This window comes from Phocoena sinus, chromosome 15, assembly GCF_008692025.1.
Source record: "Phocoena sinus isolate mPhoSin1 chromosome 15, mPhoSin1.pri, whole genome shotgun sequence".
Lineage (NCBI taxonomy): Eukaryota > Metazoa > Chordata > Mammalia > Artiodactyla > Phocoenidae > Phocoena > Phocoena sinus.
In genome coordinates, this window is record NC_045777.1 from 38,707,376 (window position 1) to 38,712,228 (window position 4,853).

The following is a 4,853-nucleotide window of genomic DNA, read 5'->3' on the forward strand; positions in this document are numbered from 1 at the left end:
CCTTTAAAGGCAAAATTCACCTCATTTGAGTTTGACCCAGAAGTTCAACAATAATCACGAAGTCCACAGTCTTATTGGCAGAACTGATACACAGTGTCTCTAAGTCACTATGCTCAAGGTTAAGAGCGATGCATATTCCATCTTTACATTTACTGGAATTTTACATGTTCAATTCATGATTTTAAATCTCTAGGTTTTCATTCCTCCAAACTGTCTGAAGACACAGTGTGCCACAGACTTAAGGCTTCTGTTTCTCCCTCTATTTTCTTCAAACAGAAACATTTCTCAAGTGTCTACATGTTCTGGAAGGGGAATTTTTCGGAGGTGGCCACTTCTTCGGAATAGTCCGACGCCATCAGGCTTCTGAAGCAAGGGCAGGGGGAAGAGAAAAAAGCTGAAACACAAGGTTCATCTGGTAAGTTTTACGTTAATCATTACAAGCTGGATAGTATAAGAATGTGGCTTTTTGGCTCAAAAAGTCTGAGTCTTGGTGTGGAAACGAGTCCTTGGCTGTCCCACCACAGCTTTCTCATAGTGGGACTGTCAGGGAAGTCTTGACTGGGGAGTATGATTTGTTTACCTATCAGGCGTAAACTTCCAGGCACTCAGTTCATTTTGGGCTTGTTCCAGTTTGTCTTTAGTCTGTTCCAGTTCACCTTTCATTTTTAGGAAAAACAAGTTGATCGCTGGGTCTACCATTGTTGATCTCAGTTGGGCAATGCCAGGCTGCTGGACTTGCTTGAGGTACTGGATTTGAGAAGTCCACTCTTGCATCTCTTGCTCCTTGGTTGCTAGTTGCATTACAAGAATGTTTTCCCTGCGTGCAGACTCTTGCTGTTGTTACTTTAGTTTTTCTTCAGATTCCCTTAAGCCAGTTACATCATTAGAGTTAAGATCTGTGTACTTGCCTTCCAAAGCTTGTACATACGCTTCATGTTGTTTCCACCTGAGAATGAATTCATCTCGTGCCATAACTTTGAAGTCTGTTTCACTCAGTCGAATCTTTTTAGGAAGAGGTTCCTCGTTGGTCATCTTGAATCCTCTCCTGACGGAGGCCGCGCCGGTGCCTCCCAGTCACACAGGCTGACCCCGCACTACCGCTCGCTGCCCAGGCCACCCGACCCCGCTGCCGCCGGTGCCCGCGCTCCTCCTCCCGCAACAGCCCCGGCTCTCCCCTTTATTTGCGGGTCTCGCTGCCACAAAATGGCGCTGAGGCTCTTGACAGTTTTCATTGTAAAATATATGGGACTTTAAGCTCTCTGGAAGAAAGCAAAGATGATTAATATTAATAATGGACAACTAAGTACACAGCAGACATGAGTAATATGTTTTGTATTTATATAGCTATTGTTTTGACTCACTGGGAAACACTATACGCTTTATTGTCAGGAATGCAGTTATAATAAGACACTCTATTGTCTAGGTCACATAGAAGACATTCAAGCTAATCCCTAGATCCTATTAATTTATTTACTCACATTACAGAAAAAACAGTAGCCATTTGACTCTACCATTCAAACTAATGTATTCAAAGCAATGTGCCTGATTAAAGACATAGATCAAAATTCAAATAACTTCATGCAAATGAGGTCAGTCCCAGAATTGTTTTTTAGTGTCCAGGAAGGCTGTGGATCTCGAAAGAAAAATAAATAAGAGACTGAGCAAATCAAAGCATATTTATATCACAGTGATGAGTGTATTTTGTGCTTTTTCTTTTGTTTTTTGGTTTTTTTTGTTTGTTTTTCCTTCTATGTGCAGGAGGCTGAGTGAAGCAACTCTGGGCTCTGTCAGTAAAAATACAGTTCTAATAAGACTGTGTATTGTTATGGAGAAAATTATTTCAATAGAAAATGCACATCTCCTAGATTATATCTAGCGCTTGGAAAATTGCAAAATGTTTTACCACCTCTATTTCCCACTTCCTCCTCCCTTCCTGTGACTCTATCCATGGCCACGGGGGAAAAAGTAGAAGCAGAAAACAAGGAAGAATGGACATTGTGGTCCCCTCAATTTAAGGTGTGCCTTTGAGTCAAAATAGAACAAATCAATAAGTAAATGTTACGTGTGTCAAGTCTTCATTCAAAAGGCATTTGGAATGTTTTAAGACAAATATATTAGAAAGAAGGGGAAAATGAAGTGGAATAGAAGTAACAGTTTGTATACTCTGTGGAAAAATACTCTGTGGAAAATATGCCCCCCTCCCAAATAAGTAAATGAACAGTATGTTGAATTCTGAGAAGTCCTAGTCATTTGTTAGAGGTAGGACTTAAACTTGGATCTGAATTTTTTTAAACCAAAGAGAAGAAAAACACATGGCCAGCTACATAGTTTACATAAGCAGAACTACTCTTTTCAGAAAAATATACCTGTTTCATTTTCTAAGATTTGAGAGGAGCTGCTGTTTTGATTTTACTTTGTATTTTTGTTGTTGTTGTTGTTTGTTTTGTTTTACTGTCTCCATGGGCTTTTAACATCAGATTCTGATGATAGAGACAGACATAAATTCTTCCATCCTATCCCCTTTACAATTTGCTGTGGTTTGGGAGGCTCATCTCATACGAGGAGATGTTATGGTTCCCCACTGCACATTCACCTCTGACATCCTATACCTTATTTTTAGTGATGTGCCCATTAGCCTTTGCTGCGTAAATAAGCTGTTCCAAAACTTAGCAGCTTACACCAACATTTATTTGCTCACAATTTTGTGGGTTGGCAATTTGGGCTGGGCTAGACTGGGCCATTCTTCAGCCTGTCTTGCCTAGGTTCCCACTCATGCAGCAGCTGCCCCTGGCTGCTGGTTGGGCAGGATGACCTCACTCACATATCTGGAGGTTGGTGGGCTGAAGGCTCAGGTACTATGTTTTTCTCTCATTTGGCCTCTCCAGGAAGCTAGCTTGGGCTCATTCAAACTGCTATCTCTGAGTTCCAAGAACAGCAGAGAAAGAGCAGGCCTCAATATGCAAGCTCTTTTCAAGCCTCTCTTTGCATTATATTTGCTTAGGTCCCATTGGCCAAAACAAGTCACATGACCAAGCCCAGATTCAAGGGGTGGAGAAATAGATTTCTCTTTTAAGGGTAGGACCTGCAATGAATTTATGGCCATTTTTTTACATTCTACAATGCAAGTTTATTGCTGCCGATGAAGGGAAGGGACCACCATACCCTTGTTTATACTGTAGCTTGAAGAAAAGAACTATAGCTTCTACTCTCTGCATAAAATCCTATGTCCTAGAAGGAGGTCAACTGTGGGGCTTGTGAGATGCTCTTTTAGAAACAGAGGAATTCACTTCTCTAGTCGCTGTGGCAGGGAATGAGAAACCACATGATCTAAGAGGTGTGGGAGAGCAAGGAGCGATAGAAGAGACAGGAGAACATTGTGTGTGTGAGAAGCTCGTTTTACATCCATGTGGGGTGAGAGATGAATAAACCTGTCTTTCGGTGTTAACCAGTTTTTTTTTGTTCTTTGTTTTTTGGAGAGCAAAGGAGAATTACTGAACAATTTCAGACTTTTAGAAGTCATTTTTCCCAATCCACACCAGGTGGTGGAGTAAGATAGAGTCAAAAAGATTGTCACGAAGCATTCTTTCTTCGGCAGGACCTTTCAGGGTGCCTTGTTTTATTTCTGACAGTTTCTCAGAGGCGTCTCCAATGTTCTCACAGTCACAATCCTCTTAGTGACCATGTGGTGTCTGCCACATTCCCTGCTTCAGTTCCCTGCAGGGATGTCAGCTGCCGAGGCCCCTGATGCTGCCAAACGGCCTTTGAAGATTCTGAGTATACTCCAGTGCTGATGTAGGCTTTGTCTCCCACCTGTGATGAAAGTGTTAGCGTCAGCATTGTTGGGTTGGCAGGTGCCCCCTTGTGTTCTTAATAAAGCGCTTCCTACAATAGCCACCTATAGATTTGCTGATTCTTATATTTGGTTTATTTGGTTCCTTGACTCAGTTGGATGAGTTCTCCTAGTATTTGTTTCGTTTCTCGTGCAAATAGAGCTGTGATGGACCTGCTCACAGGTCCTTCATATAAACCTTGTATCAATTACCTATGGCCGTGAGATTCTATGTAACAACCAACCACAAAACCTCAGCTTTGGGTCACCTGAGTGGCTATGGCTTGGTGTATAATGATAATCTACCTGTGCTCAGCTGTGGGTAGTCAGGTGGCTTTGTTGAGCTTGGCTGTGCCCTTTAACATATCTGGGTGGGGGGAGCTTAGATTGAGGGATGTGGCCCCACTCCATGTCGTTTCCTCCACAGCAGGCGAGCTCAGGTTTGTTCTTACGCCAGTGGCAGGGTTCCAAGAGAGGGTACATGCTCACAGCCTCATGAGGCTGAGGCTCAGAGTCTCCACCATGTTACCTCTCCTGTCCAAAGCAAGTCACCAAGCCCCTAGGATTCAAGGATGGGGAAACAGACTTTATCTCCTGATGGGAGGAGCTGAAAAGTCACATCACAAGGGATATGGATTTGGGAAGGGCAGAGAACTGGAGCCATCTTTGCAAACAATCTAACACATCCAAAAACCTCTGAGTCTTGGGTGAGCGCAGGTTGGCAACCCAGACAACTTCAAATGCACGTTAGAAAGATTAATTTGGTAATCCTTCTAGAAGGTGGTAAATAAACTGATTTGGGTAATGGGAGGGAAGGTTGGTGTAACCAGCAAATGGCTTTGCTTTAATACAGTAGGCTCTAGAACAGGGATAGCAAACAGGGATAGCAATCAGGCTGCACACCGTGTGACCCATTTGTCATAAATGCCTTCAGTGAGGAGTTGAGGAGAATTATGTGGCCACTTTCCTGGCGAACTGAACACCGAGGGCTGATGGATTGGCCATGGTCGTTGAAGGGGGAAGT

General features: G+C 42.9%; 1 pseudogene; it reads right to left on the minus strand.

The window, feature by feature from the left end:
* Positions 1-540: 540 nt before the first annotated feature.
* LOC116740652 lies at positions 541-1,062 on the minus strand (annotated as a pseudogene).
* Between the last annotated feature and the right edge of the window lie 3,791 nt (positions 1,063-4,853).